The following is a 14844-nucleotide window of genomic DNA, read 5'->3' on the forward strand; positions in this document are numbered from 1 at the left end:
TCCAAAACAAGACTCAATCTCTGCAAAAATCAATGACTAGTAAAACAAAATGGAGAATAACAATCGATCAAGTCAATTAAACATACAATTTTATTCTAAATTATCTTTATTTATCTCTCCCCCTCTCGCTCGCTCTTTATCTCACTCTGAAAATATTGCTGCCTTCTTTATAGGCCTTTGGATAATGACGAAGGCCACACAATTCTAACACATCCACGACTGTGCCAGTCTCCTCAATCTCGTCACTAAAGTGATCAGCAATGGTTTGGAGACGGAGAAAGCCCAAACTTTTAAGTAGCTGTTAATTGAGAAATCCATGCACGTTACTGACAAATGAGCAATCTGTAAATACTATTCGCACCAACTTCGACAGGGTCATTATCACCATGGTAATAGTGGGTTGATTGTCTTTCACACCTACTTGTTGTCACCATGGTCACGTATTTGAAAAAAAATGAGGTGATCAGTAAAATACAAATGATTAGAAGTTATCAAATTATACTGCATCGTTTTGATAAGAGAAGTTACCGCTGATATGATTATACCTAATTATACACACTTGCAACAGAGTAAATGACCTTTTCATTTTCAAACTCGTGAATCATGAGGTACGGATTCATTTTTTAAAGACGTCTTTCATCAGACGGGGCTTCTGCAGTTCTACATATCGAATTAAAAAAATAGAAGCAATGTGCATTGTTAAAGGAGATGGAGAGATGAAGTAATTAGACGGTGAAAAGAGAAAGTGGAAATATAAAGCGAGAGAGGGTGAAAGAAAGAAAAAAAGAGAGAGAGAGAGGTGGGATTGAGAGGGGAGAGAATGAGCGACGGACGGGAAGAAAGAGGAATATTCTGCATGTATCTGAGTCTAGTTCTGATATATTATCACGACAAAGTGCTCAAAACTCTGCGATTGTCATAATTTTTTGATGGGCATTACTGTCAAACATAAGTTTCGAATTTCAGGATACTTTTGACAAGTTTGTTTACACCCAGTAGCCCAACATCCTCAAAAACCTCAATTTGGATTCCTGCCATTAGTTTTATCATGGACATACAGGTTTCATCAGTAGACCATCCATAGTTTTATCAGGGAATTGTAAATCACAATTCCCTTACACACGTAAACAAATAAATAATTTCCTTTTTATTCTTCCAAAACTCTTACAAGTGTTAAAAAACAATCGCATACTGAAAGGGTTATGTATAGGGCCTACACATTTCTACAAATATTTTATGTTGTGTGCATTCTTACAATATTTTTGTGTAAGCATGAATGTTGTACAAAACAGAATCTATCAAAGACATTTTATACACAATATTGTATAAACTCTAAATACAAATATCTAACTCGGTATGTGATCTGTAGGCAGTAAATAGCCCCAAATTATATATTTGAACATAACACCCCCCCCCCCAGAATACAATATAAGGTGCAACTTCCATATTATTTCCCAAAGTAGGATCGAAACTCATCAAACTATTGTTCGTTTAGTGAAATGAATATTTAATGTATTTGTAGGTGTGTAATTCTGAACTACAATTTTCTTGCAGTTAACAAACAGGAATCAAAAGCGTTTAAAGAGATTGCTATCGAACTCTCCTTGGAGTTAAAGCGCCAATTATTAGGTCTAAATCCTTATCACAGATGCACACATGGTTGGTAGCAACCAACATCTGGTAGTCTACATTCAGGCATTCTCATCAATTATCTAGTTAAATATATACCATTGAGAAGAGTCTGGTGAGATCATTGAGTTTATCATATTATCTCATCTAGACTTCATCCCTATAGCTTCACATCACTGCTCCTATGCTGTGATAGCCTTGTTATTACCATGGACCAGTGTAGGTATGTATACATTGATGTTAGTTGGTCGAATCAATCTGTTTTCTGTTTCTGCTTGAATTCATTAACTTTCTTTTTTAATTACAATCTATTGGTCTATGCTTTTCAAATTGTCAGTTTATGGATCTGTACAGAGTAGTATAATTTACAGATTAAGAAAGACAACCTCCCGTGGTGGCACTATATAGACATTTTGAAAAATATATATTTTGGCGCAAAATAATCTTCTTTTCACACAGTGGATTACAAAATATGGCAAAATATCCTCATTACTACGAAACTAATTTTCAATATGTCGAGAGAATGTGAAACCCCCAAAACAATCAATTGTAAATACTAAACTCTGAAGCCTGAGCATGAATTTAAACATACGTTTGCTTTCAAAATGTTGGACTTCCAGTGACGACACTTTACCTCATAGTCCAATGTCTTTGATATTCCAATAATACGAACTTTCCAAGGAGTTCCCTTCAAGTATCAAGGGGACCAAAGAGTTATCAACCTGTCCCATTTCAAGAAGGCGACAGGTGCATAAAACATGTACATCAACTAATACAACCGATCCGGCGAACCAAAACGTATTTTTTGAAAATATTTGTGATCTCATAATACTAAAAATATAAACATTCATATTCACGATCATTTAAAATGGGCCCTCAAAATTCGGAAATGATTTTTCAAATCATAATTTTCCCGAAGACACCCCCCCCCCCCTCTCTTAATCAGATGGAGACAGGTGTACCAACCAAGGGCAGAGGCCTCTTTTTAAAATAGCTCAGTCAGGGTAGGTGATCAATGACCTTCAGTAAGGAGGAAATATCCTTCTAAAGTTTGTCGACTTGACTTGGCTTTGGCCCTGCTACATGGAAGCTAGACTGTACTGAATTTGTCATTGACACAAATTACGAGAACAGATGGAGAATACGTTTAACATGGCGTGAGGGTGAATATGATGTCTGTAAACTTGTATAGTGTACGTGGTATGCGTAGGACATCATCGTTTTCAAGTCAAGTTGAAAGTGAGATGACCAACATTGTATAGGCCTATAACCACGATGCGAAAAATTAAAGGGAGCAAATTCGTGAAAACTATGAAATTGCACCCTACTTTTTTTTCAGTTCTTGATTCATTTCTTTTTCCAAAAAAAAATCTTTCTCGGTCTCAGGAAACTCCTCTCCTGTTTCCACTTATTCTTTTTTTTCAAATATTCTTTACCTCTCATGCATTTCATTTTGTATAATTTTGTTATCACTATGTAAGCCTATGTCCCGCTATTCATAAGTATTTCAAACATTTCCACGTACCACTCTCACCGTCACTGAAGGATAGTTTGTTTCCTCTTCCACAATTATTCCCCATATAAATTTTGATAGATTTTGCCCCTTTTGTAAAATTGAATGGTCTCAAACCATTGCTATGTCGGTACCCCCTCTCTGCACAAAGAAATTCTGTAGGAGAATGTCCTGTTGTAGAGAGTATCCTATAATTCATAACACATGTCTTATCTCTGACTACAGACTGCATCATTCGCCGTTGACCTACAAACGCAATTTGAGTTTCAAAATATAGGCCTACCCCGAAACCGCAGGATTCTGTTACTTTCGTTCTTGTTCGATAAACAACTTTTCTTCATATTCTGCGAATTATTTATTTACATCCATTATCGTGTTTATAGATTTTACTTTGTACTGTTTATTCCCGCATTTCCCAATTCTTTGAATATTTTGAATTGATTTGATTTCCACATTTTAATAACAAAACAAAGGTATAAAGCAAACACTTTCTACAGATTTCTTCATTATTGTTTACACTTGTTTTTTTTTTTTCTGGGAGGGGTTGTTTGCTTTGTTTTCTTACACACATCCGTATCATGCATGGTGTCTGTCCTGGGGTACTATGGGGTGAGGGGGAGGGGGTTGATGTTCTAGAATTGAAAAACGAGAAAAGGGACAAAAGAAAGAAATTTAAAAAATATCAATTAAAAAAACCTGTCGTGTAACCCTATCATACCCTTAAAAAACAACCGCACATTTTAATACCTACCCCCAAAATACCGTGGCGTCGTCCATACGTGGCATTCCTTCCTTCTTTTTAAACTTCTTTTGGTAGTTTTTAATTAATTCACATCTAAAATGAATACCGCTACACTATACACCTGCTTCAAGCCATTATACTGTGGATAAATTAGGCATGGTGGCAGGATGTGAATATTAATTAATGGTAATCCTTAGTGTGTGAATAATATCATGGATCCAAGTAGAATCATGAATCATCAAATAGACATTGACCTTAATCAATATCATGATGATATAGGTCTACATAGATCATAAATAATATCAAAATCCTTCATAAATTGAAATTACTATCATGGCTATGACCATGGCAATACCAAATAATATAAGGGGGTATAGGCCTCCCCACCCCATAGACCACACGACACAGTTAGCATTCTTGTCAGATATCCTCTGTTTCCAAGTGATCTTGACCCTTGGTCAAGACTGAAGAGTAAAGAAAAACACATGGTTTGACCAATAGATGTAGGCCTAATACTGAAATGATTCCGTCAATACAAAGGAATTCGTTATTATGTTCAACAAATATCCAGTTGGACAGTTGCTGTAGTCAAGCAAATATTCATATTACAACAATGAAAGTAAGACTGCATAAGCATTTTGATTATTCAAAACCAAAAGAAACATGTCGCAAAAGATTGTTAATCATTGCCAAATAATTTTGAAAATTATAAACATTACACGTTTCACATGTTTCACATGTTTCATGTATATATTTGTATAATGCTATACCAAGGTTTTAATGAATGAAGATAGAAGCTCTCTCCTACGGTATTTTAATGGCCTATTAACCATGATAACACCCTATAATCTTTCCAATATGACATTCCAAAAATGATGGGCGACTCTTCCATTCATAATCTTTGTCAGATCAGGGCCAAGTCAAATATTAAAGGTAAGGATAATATATGTGATAGTCTGTAAGCGAAGTACAATATGAGAAACGTCAATAAGCAATGTGAACGGCAGATAGAAAGTTTCTTTCATATCCCAAATTTACAATATCTTATATGCAATGCTAAAACGTTTCCACCTCCTTCATTCATTCGCGTTTAATTCATAATATTAAAAAATCATGAAACATGATATCCTTCATTCCTACTATATTACGATAGCCTTGAAAATTCATCCAGTTTCATTGATACCAATATGTGTTAGATGAATTATGCATGACAAAAGATGAAGGAGAAGATTTATAATCATTTCAACTCTGATAAAATAACAATCTTACTCTTATATGAAATGTCATCCACATACAGTATTTGTCAGTGGCAGAATTATATACACTTAACACATATACATGTACATGTAGGCGTCATTGCGTCGAAGACTAATGGGTTTATTTTTCTCACTTTTTGACCCAACAGTAGCATAAGTTCAGGCGAATCCATTACAAAAACCATCAAAATCTGAATTCCAACACATCAACTTTGTCCATGCCAGAATAATGAATTTCTCTGATATCTGTCTGTGAAAGTAAATACACATTTGCTTTCATAAATAGAGCATCATAACATAAATGAACAAAACTGTTTAAACTGATCGCAGAATATTGTAAAGAATTGAAAATTGTATTCTAGATATCTGCCGTGAGATTCTTATAAACAAAGAAATCTTTCTTTCAAGTGCTTTCAGATTTCATTAATACCAAAGCAGCTAAAGATTCACGGTCACTCCAAGTCAAGCAGAATAATAGCATAATTTAATTTCATATTTTTTCATCTTTAAAAAAACAAATCGGTCGGAATTCATGGCCACTAAATCATGTCAAGTACACGACTTGTTAAGGGCAAATAACTTCTCTAGCAGTCAAGGGGTCCGTTGCATAAGTAGTTGTGTTTAAACAAAGCGAGAAATAATCAAAAGCAAGTCCTGAAATGCAAGCTTTTGATTGGTTAACAATCAAGTTGCGCTTGATTTCTAGAGTTGCGTTTACTAGAAACTTTTTCATGTAACCGGCTCCCAGTTCATTGAACCCATCCTCTGAGGAGGATATGAGCAAAGAGAAGTATGTCAAAGGTCATTATCATTTGATTTCCATACAATGACTGAACTTGCTAGTCAGACATGATTGCATTCATTAGCGACTGAAAATGTTTTCTTATTAAACCAAAGGATATCATTCTAATGAGAGTTCTGAGAGAATCGATTACGGTGGGAAACATTAGTCTACTTTATGGTCCGTGGGACTTCACGGCGATGTAATAACATTTCACAAATATTTCTCCCCAAAACTATCAAAAACCTAAACAGACGACCAAATGAATAATGAAGGAATGCGAACATACATACACTACCAATGGAAATTAAAGTGTTCTATAGGAGGTGGTAAATGAATTCATAATACTTTCTAAAGACTACTGAAAAAAATATATCAGTTACGTTAAAACAAAATAATTTACTAGCCCAATAAATAGATTATTTTCTAACTGCATTGCACTGAATAATATGGATAAAGAATGTTGAAACCTCAATGAATATTTTGCATTCAAAATTAATCAGATATCCTCCAGCATACCAGGGAATTTCTAGTCGTGAGTCTACATCCTTGAGCATATAATACACTGATATGTTCATGTACATAACTGTATTTGCAGATCTCCATGGAACACAAGCACAGGATATAGATGTTTATAAGCATTATAGTTTGTTAGTTGGATTGAGTGACAGAATGAGAGGTGCACTGTTGCCCCTCCCTTTCACCCCTTAAAGACCCCCTAGTCAAAGGAGACAGTGGTAATGACTTGATAACTCTTACTTCCATTTATACAAACTTGACACTTCCACTGCTCCGCTGACATACTGTAATGTACAGAAGAGAATTAGCCGTGACAAGAAAGACCTTACTAAGGAAATGTTACATAGAGATGCTCATGTATGTGTGTGACAAGTCGGTGACAAATATAGAACAAAGTTATATGTTTCCGATGGGATTCTGGTCAATAACCTTTTAGACAAATCTTTGTGCTGTCATAAGTCCTCTTGCCACTACCACTTACCGCCATGATCACATCATTGATAAATTCATTTATCTGAGATTTACATAAATAGGTATTTTCTCCTCATACCACAAAATGCAATACTTCAAAGATATTATTCACAATATTACATGATAATAATTGTTTTCAAAGGCAAATTACAGTAATGTACCCCGCATGAGTAAAAAATAAGTATAGAATTAAAATTGACACTTATACATTCATAAGGAATCGAGATTCGGATCATTCAAAATTCTTAAATCATTAATGACACCTTCATAATATTTTAAATCTAATTCAACTAATTGAGGATGAAAATTTGTTGAATGATTATAATCATTGAAGTACTGTATCAGCATTATTATTAGCAATATGGTTGAAGTATAATATTTCAGTTTCGCTCTATACATACCACATAGATAAAACAAAAAAGGGAAGCCTTAGTTCACACTTTGTCTTTCTAGACCCATTTTGAAATGCTCACACGCTGAGTACTATCTTTGTCTGATGTGAACAGAGTCTATCAGAAAATCACGTAAATTTATATAACTGTTAACCTTATCTTTCACTAGGTCTATCTCTGCAATGACTTGAGTTGTATTTTATTTCAATTTTGTAACATGCAGCAACATTCAAAATCGAACAATAAGCACGCCCATTTACCTAATACACTGTTATATCGTTGATGTTTTTTCCAATTGCTTCCTCCCTCTCGCCTCTCCTCTCAGTATACATGTAGGACGTTTTATTGAAAAAAACAAATAAAATTTACATTTATATTGAGCAAAACTATAAGTTAGATAATGTATAATAATAGCAGAATGCCGTGTAAATTTGAAACAGTGCTGCACAGCGGATTATTTGTCATGTTTTTGTTTCAGACATCAGCCCCCATTTCTTCTGAAGTGAGATCAATGAATGTCGCTACTTTTATAATTCATGTTGTCAGTAGAAGATTCTGTCGAGGCCTCCTTTGAATGACTCACTCAAACATTAATGACTGTGTGATGAACTACAGAGGAATGTGTATGGGAAAATCACATGTACGCCAACAGTAACTGGAGGACATGGGTAACGTTATACAGCTGATTTACTTGCACAGCACATCAACATATCCCCTTCTGAACTTGAACGGACAGCTAACAAATCTCTGACTTTGAATACTACAATTTATAAGACAAAATACATGATACAACCCACATGAACATTACATGCCTATTTGTGACAAAATGACCAAAATAAATAATGAAATAAATGACAAAACGATGATAACCCCACAACCCCCCCCCTCCCCTTGTAGGCCAATTTCTAACAAAATAAATGATACATCCCTTCCCCCACAATGAACCTCGTGAGAACTTGAGTTTAAAGACACACGAAATGTTGGATTATAAAATACAAACGCACAATATAATATGCCTTTAACACAAACCCAATTTGAGGAACGCGTACATTCACTAAACCCCGCACTAAACCTACTATCATGGACCTACTACAGAGTAGTAGGTCCATGCTACTTTCAATAGAGATTTTGCTCCACGAAGGAGGACAAATTTAAGAACACAGTAAATGTATTGAAAATTCAAGTCAAATCATATTGAACAGTTGGGAGGACTTTGTCGAATTGGTGAACCAGGCCAGGACAGCAGTTTCTTTCTAAGCTTCGGAGCTGACGAAAATATGCAAATATGTCGTTTGTCCAGATTCCGGGACATAATTGCTGTTCTGATTCACCAATTTTCGAGAAAGACTTCTTGGTTGTTTTCCGTCATGAAGGGCATTTGGCAATACATTTCCTACGTTTTTAAAAGCGTTCTGAGACGCGAAAACTCGCTATTGCGTAAAATATGGCCACAAAAATAATCCATGAAACAAGTCATGACACAGTGGGAATCCAGCGTTCTTTTGCAGCAATTCTGAACCTCTTTCTACTAAGGTATGATATAAGAATTTGATTTCTGTATCTGAAGACATGATAGAGTATAGTCTGAGCATGGATGTATGAAGTGAGACTGTCAGGTAAACAGATGGCCCTTTTTCTGGTTCATATAATGTACTATCAACTGATCCATTTACAGAACAAACACTTGACTTCTTCTTAATCTCTTTCTGTCTGTCATTCACACTCATATCTCAGATATCATCTATTGATTGATTGCTAGTTAAACAATCTCTCTCTACACAGGTTAAACCTATATCGTTGCCTCTCTCCATAGCCATAGAGGTGATATGTCACGCGGACGGAATGTGAATGAGATGAGTGCAGCAATGAGAGGGTTAAAATACAATTTGCCATTCATTTTATGAAGTGTGTAAATATACATAAACAATTAAGTCTATGCAAATAAATAAGATTTAAGATTATTACAACTTTATACAGCATTGCGTCTGCACCTACAAGGCATTGCGTCTTGTGTGGGTGTCATCTCTTACATTTGGTTCAAAACACTAATTCTAAACGAAGGAAAATAAATGCATTTTGAATAATATACGGTATTCTTTCACATTCAAATTCAGAATTCGTAAGTTAAGATGGAGAGTAAATAGATAGAAAAGAAAAGAGGCCACATTCTGTTTTAAACTTCTATTCATGTTTAATAACAACAAAGGAAATTTTTGATTGGTCTATTGTTTTTATACCGATGAATGAGCGAAGGCCTAGAAAATAAAGGACCTTTTAACTCCTATGTTTTTACTCACATGCCAAACCTTTATAGCTCTTTTCAAATATGGGCCTCTTCACTGAAGTCTGAACTATAAGAGAGAGTGACTGTAGCCTCTTTGCCTAACTTGGGGTATAACCGCACAAATATGTGGGTGTATTCTGCCTTGAGTCTACCAACCCCAGTTCATCCTCTCAATAATTCAAGCAGACTGAGTATTCTAGAAACAGGATATTTTGGGCCATTTTGCAGGCAACAAGCTCGACTGATAGCGACAAAACAAGAAGTGCAAGTTTGAGTCATTCTAAGTGATACCAGACACATAGAGAGAGTATTGAAGCCTTCCTTTAACAAATGTTACAGTCACACGAATTGAAACACTCCAGACCGATCAAAGCTATTACGTTATTTTGAATCGCATATCATTGGTCGGTTTCATTTGTGTAACTGTAGCAAAAGACAGCAACAGGGGTAGACATCTTGACATCATTCACAGCAATCGTACTTGACAAATTAGTAGGATGTAGTTATTTAAAAAGAAAATATATAAGGCCTATTCTTAGCCAGTGGTTTTAATAATTATATTCCTTGGGATTTGAAGGGGGTTCCCACTTTCATGGTCAGAGAATGAGTGGACAGAAATCATCATGGTCATTGCTGGTTCAGTTAGCAAAAAGGTCTTTTTCATCCTCTATTTTTGGACAGTTTAACAAGAATACAACCAATAATTTATGATGTTCCATTATATGAGATAAAAGAGTTTTAGTTTCGATTTTTTGTTTGTATGCCAAGTATACTTATTTTGACATTATTTATGAGAAACAAGACGACCTGCTGTAAGTTCTTTACCACTATCAAAGTCAATAAATCTCTGTATACATAATACATGGTATAAATATCACTGTATCAATCTGGCAAATTGACATTCATAAACAATTATTCCGTCTGGATTGTCAAGTTTGAGTTTTCTTCATTCAATATTGGGATAATAATATGTAAAGAATCTAAAGTTAATTCCAGTGAATTTTTGCTTAGAATCAACAGGATAAAGATTTTGCCCCCCCCCCCTTCATTTACCCTCACAAGTATACAGGGATAATTTCCTGTGATTTTCTTACGATTATTATTATCACTTGTCATATTCGTGGTTAGGCTAGTCTTGATGCATTTAAATACAAGTAAATTCTGCTCGAGAATCAAGTAGGTACTGGCTCAGCCACTTCTTTTCAACATTAGATTACATTATCAAGTTCATCTTTGCAAACGATGATGAAAAATCTCCTTATAATCAGAAAGTCGTTACTGCCAATGATGCCACACTAACCCTGTCGTCATGGAGTGCACGAACATCCCCCGACCCCCAACTCCCCTCTCTATCTTTGTCTGTCAGTCTCTCCCTCTCCCTAACCCCCCCCCCCCCTTCTCCCCCCCCCCTCTCTCTCTCTCTCTCTTTCTCTTTCTCCATTTCTCTCCCTCTCTCCCTCTTAATCTTTCTTATCCTTTTTTTGGAATTCCCTTCAACCCCCAAAAGCCCATGCCTGGATGTATTTCCTAACTGTGTTATCCAAATCCAATTGCTACGCATAAGTGATCTGCTGCTGAGTCAGGCAAGGGTGTTCAAACTCATCATGATGGGGCATGATCAGACAGAATCAGAGATCTATACATATATTCAAACCATAATCTTTAAATAGATAGATGTTGAAGAACAGCTCAATATTGGGATACATTTACACATCGGTCTACCCATATCATGTACATGGAAGATCAACGACTTTACGTTCATTGTATAATCAAGATTTAAATTAGCCTTATAACTATGTGAATTTAGGAAAGGAAGATTACAGTAATTTGATATGCCTTTCTAAAGACTTAAATTCAAAATAAAATGAAATAATGAAACAACGTAAAATACATAATTGCATCTAGTGCTTGTTTGTCTCTTTCATATGATTTCATTACGAGGAGTTACAACCATTTTGTATAAAAAAATAGATTTTTGAAAACATGAAAGATCTTTTGGGTTTGATCCCCGCTTTTTCTTTGTGTCCAACCACCTGTTGGGGCTCTGATGAATTTGTTTTGGCAACAGGCCTGACAAAATGAAGACTAATGTGAATACACGGTGGTCTCATAATAATAGCAGACATTTCAGTGCAAAAAAATATCAAATACAAAATATGACAAATACGTTTGATAAGTCCACAGATGTCAGAGAGTAAACATCCAGCGGATCTGGAGAAACTCACAAGTTACCAAGATCCCATCAAAGATACAATTAAAAAGTTTCTTTCAAACATCTACGTCTACATTTAAAGTTGTGTTAGAATGTGCTCAACACCATTGATAATCAATATACAGGCACGCTGTTCGAGAGATTTCATATCGCACGATTTTATAGGATTGTAGTTGTAGAACATGGACCTACAAGACTAGTAGCTCCACGTGTATAACTAGTAGTAGAACATGGAATTCTCAGAACGAGATGGAACATCCACACGAGACCACAACCAGTGAACTAGGAAGGAAGAGGCGGATAAAGAATAAAAGATGTTCATTAAAGGTTCGAGCAGGGAGTCCTGGTTCGAGATGTTGAAGAAGAGAGAAGAGAGAGGGGAAGATAGAAAGAGAAATAGGGAAAGGGAAAGAGATGGAGAGTGTGTGGCAATGACCTAGATGTCAGATGGTCTTAATCACCGTGTTGAAACAAACACGAGAAGATTCCTGGCAAGCATTGATGATTGAAATACACATTGATGAGGGTGTAATAAAGACAGAGCAAGATAAAAGGGGTGATGGGGTAAGAGAGAGGGAGAGGGTGAAGGGATGGGGGAGATTATCAAACAGGTTGTTTTCTGGAGGACTTCAAGGGGTGTGAGATTTTATGTAATCCTTAAAGCCAATGTATGAAGAAACAAGCTCAAGAAAGGATTAAAGAGCATACCTGATGAAAGAGGGAAAATATTATTACAGAATAAAGTATACGATATTTATGGAGAAATTATACTCCCATTCTTCACAATGATACTTTGACTCAGAGTGCATTGATACATAAAGTAAAGTGTAAAAAGAATATTCCTTTAGATATTGAGCATATTCGGGTTCAGTGCGTTTCTCAAATAGTCTTGGGAAATTTAGATTTAATTCACGCGAAGGCTCAAAGTTCACTTGTTTTCTTTCTTTCTTACTGTGTAGGCCTATCTGTTGTCATTATTCGCATTTGTTTCAAATGCCAAATAATATTGAAAGTGATAACAATAATGATATAATGATAATGTAATAATAATAATATCATCCCATAATTTTTTTGAAATTTTAGAGAAATTATTACTTCTGAATTTCGTCGCTGTGTCCACAACAATCTTTACAAAATTATAAGCCATTCTGCCATTAAATAAATAAATAAAAACATATCATCTCTTGGATCGAAAATAAAGTGTGTTCGGGGTATAACATTGACCATCAATTCTATCTATCGAATAACTGGTAGGTCATAATAGTTTGATCATGAAAGTATGTCCAGGGAGTTGGGAGTATGTCTTACCATCTTCATGTGTGGAGGATCTATCATGGGTGGGGCAATGACTGGATAACAGCCAGCCTAATTTGTTTGACCTTGTGTGGTTGAGGGGCATCATTCTACTGATAGTACATGATACCTAAACTCATGTGCATCCAATTTTCATCAACCCCAGTGGCACAACACAAACATCCTCAACTGGGCCGGACACATTTAAAAAGTTATCTTGAATATTGGACTTTGAAATAACCATAGAACCCCCTTCAACTTGACTAGTTAGAGCATTTCAATGGACCGATACACCTGGCATTGAAGAGAGAAATCAATAATAACTGAAGAAGAAATAAGTAAGTTCAGTCGTGAATTTCTATGCTTAAAGTTTGACTATAAAGATAGGCCTACATCTATCAAACATCTGAAAGTCAATTTGCTTCAGATTATGCTCTTACTCATTCATGTATTTCTTTAATTCATTACATACAAGTAGAACACGAAGATAATACCAACTGGCTTGTTCGGACATAATTCGATCGTTTTGAATAATGCAGATACGTTCTCGACTTGGTATTCGACATGTTCAACTTCAACTTAATTACAAAATTATCATCAAGACACCATAACAGTTATTTTTTTCAAAATAATGTATGTACGGTACATCTCGAAACATCCAATAAACATGTTAATCATATTTTCATTCAATGAATTATCTGACTTGGTTATTAAAATCTGTTTCAAAATGATAAGGATATCATCAATGCTGCGACCACAAAGCGATAGTTATATTTCGACCACCTGTTACCCGCCCTAACCATCCCGATGATAATCGTAAAAGACCTCCCGAGAATCTCCCATGGCATCAACAAGACAAACCAAACAGACGTCAAGGCGGGAACAAGCTTACAGTCTGCCAAAACAATTCAAAACCATTCACAATGCCAACAAGAATAAAGGTATCACTTAATACCGGACTAAAACACCTTGTAAAGTACTTTTAATAACCCAATTCTCTCTCTTTTCTAAAAGTTCGTTTAATTTTGCTGACCTAGCCATCCCAGTGGACGATAGGATCCCATTTTCTAACGTACTTTCAACCCGTTACTTACCCGTGGCTGAGTACACGATCGACAAGATTGAAACGGTGCACGAGAAAACGACAGTCCACTTTGAAGTCATTTTTCCAGCATCTGAACAGGCAGTGAAACTGTATTATTCCAATGAAATCCGTGGCATGGATTGTAAATTACGGAATAGTAATCCAATTACGATTTCAAATATTGAAATCATGGGGTTATATCCATTGATATGCAGGTAAATTATCCGCCAGTGGACATTATGTTCTATAACTGAATACAAGTGTAATAGTCATTCTATCGCCTCCTGACGCACACGTACAGAGTGAACGTAACTATATTCCGTTCGGATGCACTGACTTATCATCAGAGCACGAGAGCACGAGCGGAAACAGTTCATCAACCAAGAAAAAGTAGTTACTTGCTCTTCCACGTAACATTTACACACCCCCTTATCGAATCGAGATGTATTTATCATTTTGGTAATTATGAAACGTAAGAAGTACATTATTTCTTTAAATGCATTTTTAATTAAAAGAAATTTAATAAAATGAGTTTAAGTATCCTTGTACATCCTACATAAGTCGGACAAATCTTATAATTACGTCACAAAACTTTTTAAAAGAGGAGTGTGTATAATACTTGTATCTCCATTTGTGGGCGGGGCATGTATTAAGTCAATCATCTCAAA

This window comes from Lytechinus pictus, unplaced genomic scaffold (assembly GCF_037042905.1).
Source record: "Lytechinus pictus isolate F3 Inbred unplaced genomic scaffold, Lp3.0 scaffold_19, whole genome shotgun sequence".
Classification (NCBI taxonomy): Eukaryota; Metazoa; Echinodermata; class Echinoidea; order Temnopleuroida; family Toxopneustidae; genus Lytechinus; species Lytechinus pictus.